Source organism: Cyclopterus lumpus, chromosome 15 (assembly GCF_009769545.1).
Source record: "Cyclopterus lumpus isolate fCycLum1 chromosome 15, fCycLum1.pri, whole genome shotgun sequence".
Classification (NCBI taxonomy): domain Eukaryota; kingdom Metazoa; phylum Chordata; class Actinopteri; order Perciformes; family Cyclopteridae; genus Cyclopterus; species Cyclopterus lumpus.
The window spans coordinates 5,171,051-5,184,506 of NC_046980.1; the positions used below are offsets into that span (position 1 = coordinate 5,171,051).

The 13,456-nt window shown below is 43.1% G+C and overlaps 19 non-coding genes across 19 annotated transcripts; all 19 read left to right on the forward strand.

Annotated features, from left to right (window-relative positions):
- Positions 1–75: 75 nt before the first annotated feature.
- trnat-cgu lies at positions 76–149 on the forward strand. Its single transcript has one exon. It is a non-coding gene; the product is annotated as a tRNA-Thr (tRNA).
- Positions 150–882: 733 nt separating this feature from the next.
- trnat-agu lies at positions 883–956 on the forward strand. The gene has a single exon. It is a non-coding gene; the product is annotated as a tRNA-Thr (tRNA).
- A 678-nt stretch (positions 957–1,634) lies between these two features.
- trnat-ugu lies at positions 1,635–1,708 on the forward strand. Its single transcript has one exon. It is a non-coding gene; the product is annotated as a tRNA-Thr (tRNA).
- Positions 1,709–1,797: 89 nt separating this feature from the next.
- On the forward strand, positions 1,798–1,871 carry trnat-cgu. Its single transcript has one exon. It is a non-coding gene; the product is annotated as a tRNA-Thr (tRNA).
- A 469-nt stretch (positions 1,872–2,340) lies between these two features.
- trnat-cgu lies at positions 2,341–2,414 on the forward strand. Its single transcript has one exon. It is a non-coding gene; the product is annotated as a tRNA-Thr (tRNA).
- Positions 2,415–2,603: 189 nt separating this feature from the next.
- trnat-agu lies at positions 2,604–2,677 on the forward strand. Its single transcript has one exon. It is a non-coding gene; the product is annotated as a tRNA-Thr (tRNA).
- Positions 2,678–2,766: 89 nt separating this feature from the next.
- On the forward strand, positions 2,767–2,840 carry trnat-cgu. Its single transcript has one exon. It is a non-coding gene; the product is annotated as a tRNA-Thr (tRNA).
- A 1,061-nt stretch (positions 2,841–3,901) lies between these two features.
- Positions 3,902–3,975, forward strand: trnat-cgu. The gene has a single exon. It is a non-coding gene; the product is annotated as a tRNA-Thr (tRNA).
- Positions 3,976–4,064: 89 nt separating this feature from the next.
- On the forward strand, positions 4,065–4,138 carry trnat-agu. Its single transcript has one exon. It is a non-coding gene; the product is annotated as a tRNA-Thr (tRNA).
- Positions 4,139–4,227: 89 nt separating this feature from the next.
- trnat-cgu lies at positions 4,228–4,301 on the forward strand. The gene has a single exon. It is a non-coding gene; the product is annotated as a tRNA-Thr (tRNA).
- A 1,180-nt stretch (positions 4,302–5,481) lies between these two features.
- trnat-cgu lies at positions 5,482–5,555 on the forward strand. Its single transcript has one exon. It is a non-coding gene; the product is annotated as a tRNA-Thr (tRNA).
- An 89-nt stretch (positions 5,556–5,644) lies between these two features.
- Positions 5,645–5,718, forward strand: trnat-agu. The gene has a single exon. It is a non-coding gene; the product is annotated as a tRNA-Thr (tRNA).
- Positions 5,719–5,807: 89 nt separating this feature from the next.
- trnat-agu lies at positions 5,808–5,881 on the forward strand. Its single transcript has one exon. It is a non-coding gene; the product is annotated as a tRNA-Thr (tRNA).
- Positions 5,882–7,061: 1,180 nt separating this feature from the next.
- Positions 7,062–7,135, forward strand: trnat-cgu. The gene has a single exon. It is a non-coding gene; the product is annotated as a tRNA-Thr (tRNA).
- Positions 7,136–8,315: 1,180 nt separating this feature from the next.
- On the forward strand, positions 8,316–8,389 carry trnat-cgu. The gene has a single exon. It is a non-coding gene; the product is annotated as a tRNA-Thr (tRNA).
- A 1,180-nt stretch (positions 8,390–9,569) lies between these two features.
- Positions 9,570–9,643, forward strand: trnas-cga. The gene has a single exon. It is a non-coding gene; the product is annotated as a tRNA-Ser (tRNA).
- A 1,180-nt stretch (positions 9,644–10,823) lies between these two features.
- trnat-cgu lies at positions 10,824–10,897 on the forward strand. Its single transcript has one exon. It is a non-coding gene; the product is annotated as a tRNA-Thr (tRNA).
- A 1,180-nt stretch (positions 10,898–12,077) lies between these two features.
- Positions 12,078–12,151, forward strand: trnat-cgu. Its single transcript has one exon. It is a non-coding gene; the product is annotated as a tRNA-Thr (tRNA).
- A 1,180-nt stretch (positions 12,152–13,331) lies between these two features.
- trnat-agu lies at positions 13,332–13,405 on the forward strand. Its single transcript has one exon. It is a non-coding gene; the product is annotated as a tRNA-Thr (tRNA).
- Positions 13,406–13,456: the final 51 nt, after the last annotated feature.

The following is a 13,456-nucleotide window of genomic DNA, read 5'->3' on the forward strand; positions in this document are numbered from 1 at the left end:
GAGATTTAAATTTTATGTATTCGGAGTTTTGGAAAAAAACAGAGCTCACAATAGTGTGAAATGGGCATTTACAGAGGCACTGTGGCTTAGTTGGTCAAAGTGCCTGTTTCGTAAACAGGAGATCCTGGGTTCAACTCCCAGCAGTGCCTTACTCAGGAAGTTGGAGATTTCAATTTTATGGATTCGCAGTTTTGGAAAAGTGCCTGTTTAGTAAACAGGAGATCCTGGGTTCAACTCCCAGCAGTGCCTTCCTCAGGAAGTTGGAGACTTAAACTTTATTGTTTCGTATGTTTGGAAAAGAACAGAACTTACAATAGTGTGAAATAGGCATTTCCAGAGGCACTGTGGCTTAGTTGGTCAAAGTGCATTGCTCAGGAAGTTGCAGACTTAAACTTTATGGTTTCGTAGGTTTGGAAAACAACAGAGCTTACAATAGTTTGAACCTTGGATTTACAGAGGCGCTGTGGCTTAGTTGGTTAAAGGCCTGTCATGTAAACAGGAGATCCTGGGTTCAACTCCCAGCAGTGCCTTGCTCAGGAAGTTGGAGATTTCAATTTTATGGATTCAGAGTTTTGGAAAAAAACAGAGCTCACAATAGTGTGAAATGGGCATTTACAGAGGCACTGTGGCTTAGTTGGTCAAAGTGCCTGTTTCGTAAACAGGAGATCCTGTGTTCAACTCCCAGCAGTGCCTTGATCAGGAAGTTGGAGATTTCAATTTTATGGATACACAGTTTTGGAAAAGTGCCTGTTTAGTAAACAGGAGATCCTGGGTTCAACTCCCAGCAGTGCCTTGCTCAGGAAGTTAGAGATTTCAATTTTATGGTTTCGGAGTTTTGGAAAAGAACAGAGCTCTCAACAGTGTTAAATGTGCATTTACAGAGGCGCTGTGGCTTAGTTGGTTAAAGCGCCTGTTTAGTAAACAGGAGATCCTGGGTTCAACTCCCAGCAGTGCCATGCTCAGGAAGTTGGAGATTTCAATTTTATGGATTCGCAGTTTTGGAAAAGAACAGAGCTCTCAACAGTGTTAAATGTGCATTTACAGAGGCGCTGTGGCTTAGTTGGTCAAAGTGCCTGTTTCGTAAACAGGAGATCCTGGGTTCAACTCCCAGCAGTGCCTTGCTCAGGAAGTTGGAGATTTCAATTTTATGGATTCTCAGTTTTGGAAAAGAACAGAGCTCTCAACAGTGTTAAATGTGCATTTACAGAGGCGCTGTGGCTTAGTTGGTCAAAGTGCCTGTTTCGTAAACAGGAGATCCTGGGTTCAACTCCCAGAAGTGCCTTGCTCAGGAAGTTGGAGATTTCAATTTTGTGGATTCGCAGTTTTGGAAAAGTGCCTGTTTAGTAAACAGGAGATCCTGGGTTCAACTCCCAGCAGTGCCTTGCTCAGGAAGTTGGAGACTTCAATTTTATGGTTTCGGAGTTTTGGAAAACAACAGAGCTTACAATAGTTTGAACCTTGGATTTACAGAGGCGCTGTGGCTTGGTTGGTTAAAGTGTCTGTCTTGTAAACAGGAGATCCTGGGTTCAATTCCAAGCAGTGCCTTCCTCAGGAAGTTGGAGACTTAAACTTTATTGTTTCGTAGATTTGGAAAAGAACAGAGCTTACAATATTGTGAAATAGGCATTTCCAGAGGCACTGAGGCTTAGTTGGTTAAAGTGCCTGTCTTGTAAACAGGAGATCCTGGGTTCAACTCCCAGCAGTGCCTTGCTCAGGAAGTTGGAGATTTAAATTTTATGTATTCGGAGTTTTGGAAAAAAACAGAGCTCACAATAGTGTGAAATGGGCATTTACAGAGGCACTGTGGCTTAGTTGGTCAAAGTGCCTGTTTCGTAAACAGGAGATCCTGGGTTCAACTCCCAGCAGTGCCTTACTCAGGAAGTTGGAGATTTCAATTTTATGGATTCGCAGTTTTGGAAAGTGCCTGTTTAGTAAACAGGAGATCCTGGGTTCAACTCCCAGCAGTGCCTTCCTCAGGAAGTTGGAGACTTAAACTTTATTGTTTCGTATGTTTGGAAAAGAACAGAGCTTACAATAGTGTGAAATAGGCATTTCCAGAGGCACTGTGGCTTAGTTGGTCAAAGTGCATTGCTCAGGAAGTTGCAGACTTAAACTTTATGGTTTCGTAGGTTTGGAAAACAACAGAGCTTACAATAGTTTGAACCTTGGATTTACAGAGGCGCTGTGGCTTAGTTGGTTAAAGGCCTGTCATGTAAACAGGAGATCCTGGGTTCAACTCCCAGCAGTGCCTTCCTCAGGAAGTTGGAGATTTCAATTTTATGGATTCAGAGTTTTGGAAAAAAACAGAGCTCACAATAGTGTGAAATGGGCATTTACAGAGGCACTGTGGCTTAGTTGGTCAAAGTGCCTGTTTCGTAAACAGGAGATCCTGGGTTCAACTCCCAGCAGTGCCTTGATCAGGAAGTTGGAGATTTCAATTTTATGGATTCACAGTTTTGGAAAAGTGCCTGTTTAGTATACAGGAGATCCTGGGTTCAACTCCCAGCAGTGCCTTGCTCAGGAAGTTAGAGATTTCAATTTTATGGTTTCGGAGTTTTGGAAAACAACAGAGCTTGCAATAGTGTGAACATGGCATTTACAGCGGCGCTGTGGCTTAGTTGGTTAAAGCGCCTGTTTAGTAAACAGGAGATCCTGGGTTCAACTCCCAGCAGTGCCTTGCTCAGGAAGTTGGAGATTTCAATTTTATGTATTCGGAGTTTTGGAAAAAAACAGAGCTCACAATAGTGTGAAATGGGCATTTACAGAGGCACTGTGGCTTAGTTGGTCAAAGTGCCTGTTTCGTAAACAGGAGATCCTGGGTTCAACTCCCAGCAGTGCCATGCTCAGGAAGTTGGAGATTTCAATTTTATGGATTCGCAGTTTTGGAAAAGAACAGAGCTCTCAACAGTGTTAAATGTGCATTTACAGAGGCGCTGTGGCTTAGTTGGTCAAAGTGCCTGTTTCGTAAACAGGAGATCCTGGGTTCAACTCCCAGCAGTGCCTTGCTCAGGAAGTTGGAGATTTCAATTTTAATGGATTCGCAGTTTTGGAAAAGTGCCTGTTTAGTAAACAGGAGATCCTGGGTTCAACTCCCAGCAGTGCCTTCCTCAGGAAGTTGGAGACTTAAACTTTATTGTTTCGTATGTTTGGAAAAGAACAGAGCTTACAATAGTGTGAAATAGGCATTTCCAGAGGCACTGTGGCTTAGTTGGTCAAAGTGCATTGCTCAGGAAGTTGCAGACTTAAACTTTATGGTTTCGTAGGTTTGGAAAACAACAGAGCTTACAATAGTTTGAACCTTGGATTTACAGAGGCGCTGTGGCTTACTTGGTTAAAGTGCCTGTCATGTAAACAGGAGATCCTGGGTTCAACTCCCAGCAGTGCCTTGCTCAGGAAGTTGGAGATTTCAATTTTATTGTTTCGTAGGTTTGGAAAACAACAGAGCTTACAATAGTTTGAACCTTGTATTTACAGAGGAGCTGTGGCTTAGTTGGTTAAAGTGCCTGTCATGTAAACAGGAGATCCTGGGTTCAACTCCCAGCAGTGCCTTGCTCAGGAAGTTGGAGATTTCAATTTTATGGATTCAGAGTTTTGGAAAAAAACAGAGCTCACAATAGTGTGAAATGGGCATTTACAGAGGCACTGTGGCTTAGTTGGTCAAAGTGCCTGTTTCGTAAACAGGAGATCCTGGGTTCATCTCCCAGCAGTGCCTTGATCAGGAAGTTGGAGATTTCAATTTTATGGATTCGCAGTTTTGGAAAAGTGCCTGTTTAGTAAACAGGAGATCCTGGGTTCAACTCCCAGCAGTGCCTTGCTCAGGAAGTTGGAGATTTCAATTTTATGTATTCGGAGTTTTGGAAAAAAACAGAGCTCACAATAGTGTGAAATGGGCATTTACAGAGGCACTGTGGCTTAGTTGGTCAAAGTGCCTGTTTCGTAAACAGGAGATCCTGGGTTCAACTCCCAGCAGTGCCATGCTCAGGAAGTTGGAGATTTCAATTTTATGGATTCGCAGTTTTGGAAAAGAACAGAGCTCTCAACAGTGTTAAATGTGCATTTACAGAGGCGCTGTGGCTTAGTTGGTTAAAGCGCCTGTTTAGTAAACAGGAGATCCTGGGTTCAACTCCCAGCAGTGCCTTGCTCAGGAAGTTGGAGATTTCAATTTTATGTATTCGGAGTTTTGGAAAAAAACAGAGCTCACAATAGTGTGAAATGGGCATTTACAGAGGCACTGTGGCTTAGTTGGTCAAAGTGCCTGTTTCGTAAACAGGAGATCCTGGGTTCAACTCCCAGCAGTGCCATGCTCAGGAAGTTGGAGATTTCAATTTTATGGATTCGCAGTTTTGGAAAAGAACAGAGCTCTCAACAGTGTTAAATGTGCATTTACAGAGGCGCTGTGGCTTAGTTGGTCAAAGTGCCTGTTTCGTAAACAGGAGATCCTGGGTTCAACTCCCAGCAGTGCCTTGCTCAGGAAGTTGGAGATTTCAATTTTAATGGATTCGCAGTTTTGGAAAAGTGCCTGTTTAGTAAACAGGAGATCCTGGGTTCAACTCCCAGCAGTGCCTTCCTCAGGAAGTTGGAGACTTAAACTTTATTGTTTCGTATGTTTGGAAAAGAACAGAGCTTACAATAGTGTGAAATAGGCATTTCCAGAGGCACTGTGGCTTAGTTGGTCAAAGTGCATTGCTCAGGAAGTTGCAGACTTAAACTTTATGGTTTCGTAGGTTTGGAAAACAACAGAGCTTACAATAGTTTGAACCTTGGATTTACAGAGGCGCTGTGGCTTACTTGGTTAAAGTGCCTGTCTTGTAAACAGGAGATCCTGGGTTCAACTCCCAGCAGTGCCTTCCTCAGGAAGTTTGAGACTTAAACTTTATTGTTTCGTAGGTTTGGAAAAGAACAGAGCTTACAATAGAGTGAAATAGGCATTTCCAGAGGCACTGTGGCTTAGTTGGTCAAAGTGCATTGCTCAGGAAGTTGCAGACTTAAACTTTATGGTTTCGTAGGTTTGGAAAACAACAGAGCTTACAATAGTTTGAACCTTGTATTTACAGAGGAGCTGTGGCTTAGTTGGTTAAAGTGCCTGTCATGTAAACAGGAGATCCTGGGTTCAACTCCCAGCAGTGCCTTGCTCAGGAAGTTGGAGATTTCAATTTTATGGATTCAGAGTTTTGGAAAAAAACAGAGCTCACAATAGTGTGAAATGGGCATTTACAGAGGCACTGTGGCTTAGTTGGTCAAAGTGCCTGTTTCGTAAACAGGAGATCCTGGGTTCATCTCCCAGCAGTGCCTTGATCAGGAAGTTGGAGATTTCAATTTTATGGATTCGCAGTTTTGGAAAAGTGCCTGTTTAGTAAACAGGAGATCCTGGGTTCAACTCCCAGCAGTGCCTTGCTCAGGAAGTTGGAGATTTCAATTTTATGTATTCGGAGTTTTGGAAAAAAACAGAGCTCACAATAGTGTGAAATGGGCATTTACAGAGGCACTGTGGCTTAGTTGGTCAAAGTGCCTGTTTCGTAAACAGGAGATCCTGGGTTCAACTCCCAGCAGTGCCATGCTCAGGAAGTTGGAGATTTCAATTTTATGGATTCGCAGTTTTGGAAAAGAACAGAGCTCTCAACAGTGTTAAATGTGCATTTACAGAGGCGCTGTGGCTTAGTTGGTTAAAGCGCCTGTTTAGTAAACAGGAGATCCTGGGTTCAACTCCCAGCAGTGCCTTGCTCAGGAAGTTGGAGATTTCAATTTTATGTATTCGGAGTTTTGGAAAAAAACAGAGCTCACAATAGTGTGAAATGGGCATTTACAGAGGCACTGTGGCTTAGTTGGTCAAAGTGCCTGTTTAGTAAACAGGAGATCCTGGGTTCAACTCCCAGCAGTGCCATGCTCAGGAAGTTGGAGATTTCAATTTTATGGATTCGCAGTTTTGGAAAAGAACAGAGCTCTCAACAGTGTTAAATGTGCATTTACAGAGGCGCTGTGGCTTAGTTGGTCAAAGTGCCTGTTTCGTAAACAGGAGATCCTGGGTTCAACTCCCAGCAGTGCCTTGCTCAGGAAGTTGGAGATTTCAATTTTAATGGATTCGCAGTTTTGGAAAAGTGCCTGTTTAGTAAACAGGAGATCCTGGGTTCAACTCCCAGCAGTGCCTTCCTCAGGAAGTTGGAGACTTAAACTTTATTGTTTCGTATGTTTGGAAAAGAACAGAGCTTACAATAGTGTGAAATAGGCATTTCCAGAGGCACTGTGGCTTAGTTGGTCAAAGTGCATTGCTCAGGAAGTTGCAGACTTAAACTTTATGGTTTCGTAGGTTTGGAAAACAACAGAGCTTACAATAGTTTGAACCTTGGATTTACAGAGGCGCTGTGGCTTACTTGGTTAAAGTGCCTGTCTTGTAAACAGGAGATCCTGGGTTCAACTCCCAGCAGTGCCTTCCTCAGGAAGTTGGAGACTTAAACTTTATTGTTTCGTAGGTTTGGAAAAGAACAGAGCTTACAATAGAGTGAAATAGGCATTTCCAGAGGCACTGTGGCTTAGTTGGTCAAAGTGCATTGCTCAGGAAGTTGCAGACTTAAACTTTATGGTTTCGTAGGTTTGGAAAACAACAGAGCTTACAATAGTTTGAACCTTGTATTTACAGAGGAGCTGTGGCTTAGTTGGTTAAAGTGCCTGTCATGTAAACAGGAGATCCTGGGTTCAACTCCCAGCAGTGCCTTGCTCAGGAAGTTGGAGATTTCAATTTTATGGATTCAGAGTTTTGGAAAAAAACAGAGCTCACAATAGTGTGAAATGGGCATTTACAGAGGCACTGTGGCTTAGTTGGTCAAAGTGCCTGTTTCGTAAACAGGAGATCCTGGGTTCATCTCCCAGCAGTGCCTTGATCAGGAAGTTGGAGATTTCAATTTTATGGATTCGCAGTTTTGGAAAAGTGCCTGTTTAGTAAACAGGAGATCCTGGGTTCAACTCCCAGCAGTGCCTTGCTCAGGAAGTTGGAGATTTCAATTTTATGTATTCGGAGTTTTGGAAAAAAACAGAGCTCACAATAGTGTGAAATGGGCATTTACAGAGGCACTGTGGCTTAGTTGGTCAAAGTGCCTGTTTCGTAAACAGGAGATCCTGGGTTCAACTCCCAGCAGTGCCATGCTCAGGAAGTTGGAGATTTCATTTTTATGGATTCGCAGTTTTGGAAAAGAACAGAGCTCTCAACAGTGTTAAATGTGCATTTACAGAGGCGCTGTGGCTTAGTTGGTCAAAGTGCCTGTTTCGTAAACAGGAGATCCTGGGTTCAACTCCCAGCAGTGCCTTGCTCAGGAAGTTGGAGATTTCAATTTTAATGGATTCGCAGTTTTGGAAAAGTGCCTGTTTAGTAAACAGGAGATCCTGGGTTCAACTCCCAGCAGTGCCTTCCTCAGGAAGTTGGAGACTTAAACTTTATTGTTTCGTATGTTTGGAAAAGAACAGAGCTTACAATAGTGTGAAATAGGCATTTCCAGAGGCACTGTGGCTTAGTTGGTCAAAGTGCATTGCTCAGGAAGTTGCAGACTTAAACTTTATGGTTTCGTAGGTTTGGAAAACAACAGAGCTTACAATAGTTTGAACCTTGGATTTACAGAGGCGCTGTGGCTTACTTGGTTAAAGTGCCTGTCATGTAAACAGGAGATCCTGGGTTCAACTCCCAGCAGTGCCTTCCTCAGGAAGTTGGAGACTTAAACTTTATTGTTTCGTAGGTTTGGAAAAGAACAGAGCTTACAATAGAGTGAAATAGGCATTTCCAGAGGCACTGTGGCTTAGTTGGTCAAAGTGCATTGCTCAGGAAGTTGCAGACTTAAACTTTATGGTTTCGTAGGTTTGGAAAACAACAGAGCTTACAATAGTTTGAACCTTGGATTTACAGAGGCGCTGTGGCTTAGTTGGTTAAAGTGCCTGTCATGTAAACAGGAGATCCTGGGTTCAACTCCCAGCAGTGCCTTGCTCAGGAAGTTGGAGATTTCAATTTTATGGATTCAGAGTTTTGGAAAAAAACAGAGCTCACAATAGTGTGAAATGGGCATTTACAGAGGCACTGTGGCTTAGTTGGTCAAAGTGCCTGTTTCGTAAACAGGAGATCCTGGGTTCATCTCCCAGCAGTGCCTTGATCAGGAAGTTGGAGATTTCAATTTTATGGATTCGCAGTTTTGGAAAAGTGCCTGTTTAGTAAACAGGAGATCCTGGGTTCAACTCCCAGCAGTGCCTTGCTCAGGAAGTTGGAGATTTCAATTTTATGTATTCGGAGTTTTGGAAAAAAACAGAGCTCACAATAGTGTGAAATGGGCATTTACAGAGGCACTGTGGCTTAGTTGGTCAAAGTGCCTGTTTCGTAAACAGGAGATCCTGGGTTCAACTCCCAGCAGTGCCATGCTCAGGAAGTTGGAGATTTCATTTTTATGGATTCGCAGTTTTGGAAAAGAACAGAGCTCTCAACAGTGTTAAATGTGCATTTACAGAGGCGCTGTGGCTTAGTTGGTCAAAGTGCCTGTTTCGTAAACAGGAGATCCTGGGTTCAACTCCCAGCAGTGCCTTGCTCAGGAAGTTGGAGATTTCAATTTTAATGGATTCGCAGTTTTGGAAAAGTGCCTGTTTAGTAAACAGGAGATCCTGGGTTCAACTCCCAGCAGTGCCTTCCTCAGGAAGTTGGAGACTTAAACTTTATTGTTTCGTATGTTTGGAAAAGAACAGAGCTTACAATAGTGTGAAATAGGCATTTCCAGAGGCACTGTGGCTTAGTTGGTCAAAGTGCATTGCTCAGGAAGTTGCAGACTTAAACTTTATGGTTTCGTAGGTTTGGAAAACAACAGAGCTTACAATAGTTTGAACCTTGGATTTACAGAGGCGCTGTGGCTTACTTGGTTAAAGTGCCTGTCTTGTAAACAGGAGATCCTGGGTTCAACTCCCAGCAGTGCCTTCCTCAGGAAGTTGGAGACTTAAACTTTATTGTTTCGTAGGTTTGGAAAAGAACAGAGCTTACAATAGAGTGAAATAGGCATTTCCAGAGGCACTGTGGCTTAGTTGGTCAAAGTGCATTGCTCAGGAAGTTGCAGACTTAAACTTTATGGTTTCGTAGGTTTGGAAAACAACAGAGCTTACAATAGTTTGAACCTTGGATTTACAGAGGCGCTGTGGCTTAGTTGGTTAAAGTGCCTGTCATGTAAACAGGAGATCCTGGGTTCAACTCCCAGCAGTGCCTTGCTCAGGAAGTTGGAGATTTCAATTTTATGGATTCAGAGTTTTGGAAAAAAACAGAGCTCACAATAGTGTGAAATGGGCATTTACAGAGGCACTGTGGCTTAGTTGGTCAAAGTGCCTGTTTCGTAAACAGGAGATCCTGGGTTCATCTCCCAGCAGTGCCTTGATCAGGAAGTTGGAGATTTCAATTTTATGGATTCGCAGTTTTGGAAAAGTGCCTGTTTAGTAAACAGGAGATCCTGGGTTCAACTCCCAGCAGTGCCTTGCTCAGGAAGTTGGAGATTTCAATTTTATGTATTCGGAGTTTTGGAAAAAAACAGAGCTCACAATAGTGTGAAATGGGCATTTACAGAGGCACTGTGGCTTAGTTGGTCAAAGTGCCTGTTTCGAAAACAGGAGATCCTGGGTTCAACTCCCAGCAGTGCCATGCTCAGGAAGTTGGAGATTTAAATTTTATGGATTCGCAGTTTTGGAAAAGAACAGAGCTCTCAACAGTGTTAAATGTGCATTTACAGAGGCGCTGTGGCTTAGTTGGTCAAAGTGCCTGTTTCGTAAACAGGAGATCCTGGGTTCAACTCCCAGCAGTGCCTTCCTCAGGAAGTTGGAGATTTCAATTTTAATGGATTCGCAGTTTTGGAAAAGTGCCTGTTTAGTAAACAGGAGATCCTGGGTTCAACTCCCAGCAGTGCCTTCCTCAGGAAGTTGGAGACTTAAACTTTATTGTTTCGTATGTTTGGAAAAGAACAGAGCTTACAATAGTGTGAAATAGGCATTTCCAGAGGCACTGTGGCTTAGTTGGTCAAAGTGCATTGCTCAGGAAGTTGCAGACTTAAACTTTATGGTTTCGTAGGTTTGGAAAACAACAGAGCTTACAATAGTTTGAACCTTGGATTTACAGAGGCGCTGTGGCTTACTTGGTTAAAGTGCCTGTCTTGTAAACAGGAGATCCTGCGTTCAACTCCCAGCAGTGCCTTCCTCAGGAAGTTGGAGACTTAAACTTTATTGTTTCGTAGGTTTGGAAAAGAACAGAGCTTACAATAGAGTGAAATAGGCATTTCCAGAGGCACTGTGGCTTAGTTGGTCAAAGTGTATTGCTCAGGAAGTTGCAGACTTAAACTTTATGGTTTCGTAGGTTTGGAAAACAACAGAGCTTACAATAGTTTGAACCTTGGATTTACAGAGGCGCTGTGGCTTAGTTGGTTAAAGTGCCTGTCATGTAAACAGGAGATCCTGGGTTCAACTCCCAGCAGTGCCTTGCTCAGGAAGTTGGAGATTTCAATTTTATGGATTCAGAGTTTTGGAAAAAAACAGAGCTCACAATAGTGTGAAATGGGCATTTACAGAGGCACTGTGGCTTAGTTGGTCAAAGTGCCTGTTTCGTAAACAGGAGATCCTGGGTTCATCTCCCAGCAGTGCCTTGATCAGGAAGTTGGAGATTTCAATTTTATGGATTCGCAGTTTTGGAAAAGTGCCTGTTTAGTAAACAGGAGATCCTGGGTTCAACTCCCAGCAGTGCCTTGCTCAGGAAGTTGGAGATTTCAATTTTATGTATTCGGAGTTTTGGAAAAAAACAGAGCTCACAATAGTGTGAAATGGGCATTTACAGAGGCACTGTGGCTTAGTTGGTCAAAGTGCCTGTTTCGTAAACAGGAGATCCTGGGTTCAACTCCCAGCAGTGCCATGCTCAGGAAGTTGGAGATTTCAATTTTATGGATTCGCAGTTTTGGAAAAGAACAGAGCTCTCAACAGTGTTAAATGTGCATTTACAGAGGCGCTGTGGCTTAGTTGGTCAAAGTGCCTGTTTCGTAAACAGGAGATCCTGGGTTCAACTCCCAGCAGTGCCTTGCTCAGGAAGTTGGAGATTTCAATTTTAATGGATTCGCAGTTTTGGAAAAGTGCCTGTTTAGTAAACAGGAGATCCTGGGTTCAACTCCCAGCAGTGCCTTCCTCAGGAAGTTGGAGACTTAAACTTTATTGTTTCGTATGTTTGGAAAAGAACAGAGCTTACAATAGTGTGAAATAGGCATTTCCAGAGGCACTGTGGCTTAGTTGGTCAAAGTGCATTGCTCAGGAAGTTGCAGACTTAAACTTTATGGTTTCGTAGGTTTGGAAAACAACAGAGCTTACAATAGTTTGAACCTTGGATTTACAGAGGCGCTGTGGCTTACTTGGTTAAAGTGCCTGTCTTGTAAACAGGAGATCCTGGGTTCAACTCCCAGCAGTGCCTTCCTCAGGAAGTTGGAGACTTAAACTTTATTGTTTCGTAGGTTTGGAAAAGAACAGAGCTTACAATAGAGTGAAATAGGCATTTCCAGAGGCACTGTGGCTTAGTTGGTCAAAGTGCATTGCTCAGGAAGTTGCAGACTTAAACTTTATGGTTTCGTAGGTTTGGAAAACAACAGAGCTTACAATAGTTTGAACCTTGGATTTACAGAGGCGCTGTGGCTTAGTTGGTTAAAGTGCCTGTCATGTAAACAGGAGATCCTGGGTTCAACTCCCAGCAGTGCCTTGCTCAGGAAGTTGGAGATTTCAATTTTATGGATTCAGAGTTTTGGAAAACAACAGAGCTCACAATAGTGTGAAATGGGCATTTACAGAGGCGCTGTGGCTTAGTTGGTCAAAGTGCCTGTTTCGTAAACAGGAGATCCTGGGTTCATCTCCCAGCAGTGCCTTGATCAGGAAGTTGGAGATTTCAATTTTATGGATTCGCAGTTTTGGAAAAGTGCCTGTTTAGTAAACAGGAGATCCTGGGTTCAACTCCCAGCAGTGCCTTGCTCAGGAAGTTGGAGATTTCAATTTTATGTATTCGGAGTTTTGGAAAAAAACAGAGCTCACAATAGTGTGAAATGGGCATTTACAGAGGCACTGTGGCTTAGTTGGTCAAAGTGCCTGTTTCGTAAACAGGAGATCCTGGGTTCAACTCCCAGCAGTGCCATGCTCAGGAAGTTGGAGATTTCAATTTTATGGATTCGCAGTTTTGGAAAAGAACAGAGCTCTCAACAGTGTTAAATGTGCATTTACAGAGGCGCTGTGGCTTAGTTGGTCAAAGTGCCTGTTTCGTAAACAGGAGATCCTGGGTTCAACTCCCAGCAGTGCCTTGCTCAGGAAGTTGGAGATTTCAATTTTAATGGATTCGCAGTTTTGGAAAAGTGCCTGTTTAGTAAACAGGAGATCCTGGGTTCAACTCCCAGCAGTGCCTTCCTCAGGAAGTTGGAGACTTAAACTTTATTGTTTCGTATGTTTGGAAAAGAACAGAGCTTACAATAGTGTGAAATAGGCATTTCCAGAGGCACTGTGGCTTAGTTGGTCAAAGTGCATTGCTCAGGAAGTTGCAGACTTAAACTTTATGGTTTCGTAGGTTTGGAAAACAACAGAGCTTACAATAGTTTGAACCTTGGATTTACAGAGGCGCTGTGGCTTACTTGGTTAAAGTGCCTGTCTTGTAAACAGGAGATCCTGGGTTCAACTCCCAGCAGTGCCTTCCTCAGGAAGTTGGAGACTTAAACTTTATTGTTTCGTAGGTTTGGAAAAGAACAGAGCTTACAATAGAGTGAAATAGGCATTTCCAGAGGCACTGTGGCTTAGTTGGTCAAAGTGCATTGCTCAGGAAGTTGCAGACTTAAACTTTATGGTTTCGTAGGTTTGGAAAACAACAGAGCTTACAATAGTTTGAACCTTGGATTTACAGAGGCGCTGTGGCTTAGTTGGTTAAAGTGCCTGTCATGTAAACAGGAGATCCTGGGTTCAACTCCCAGCAGTGCCTTGCTCAGGAAGTTGGAGATTTCAATTTTATGGATTCAGAGTTTTGGAAAAAAACAGAGCTCTTAATAGTGTGAAATGGGCATTTACAGAGGCACTGTGGCTTAGTTGGTCAAAGTGCCTGTTTCGTAAACAGGAGATCCTGGGTTCATCTCCCAGCAGTGCCTTGATCAGGAAGTTGGAGATTTCAATTTTATGGATTCGCAGTTTTGGAAAAGTGCCTGTTTAGTAAACAGGAGATCCTGGGTTCAACTCCCAGCAGTGCCTTGCTCAGGAAGTTAGAGATTTCAATTTTATGGTTTCGGAGTTTTGGAAAACAACAGAGCTTGCAATAGTGTGAACATGGCATTTACAGCGGCGCTGTGGCTTAGTTGGTTAAAGCGCCTGTTTAGTAAACAGGAGATCCTGGGTTCAACTCCCAGCAGTGCCTTGCTCAGGAAGTTGGAGATTTAAATTTTATGTATTCGGAGTTTTGGAAAAA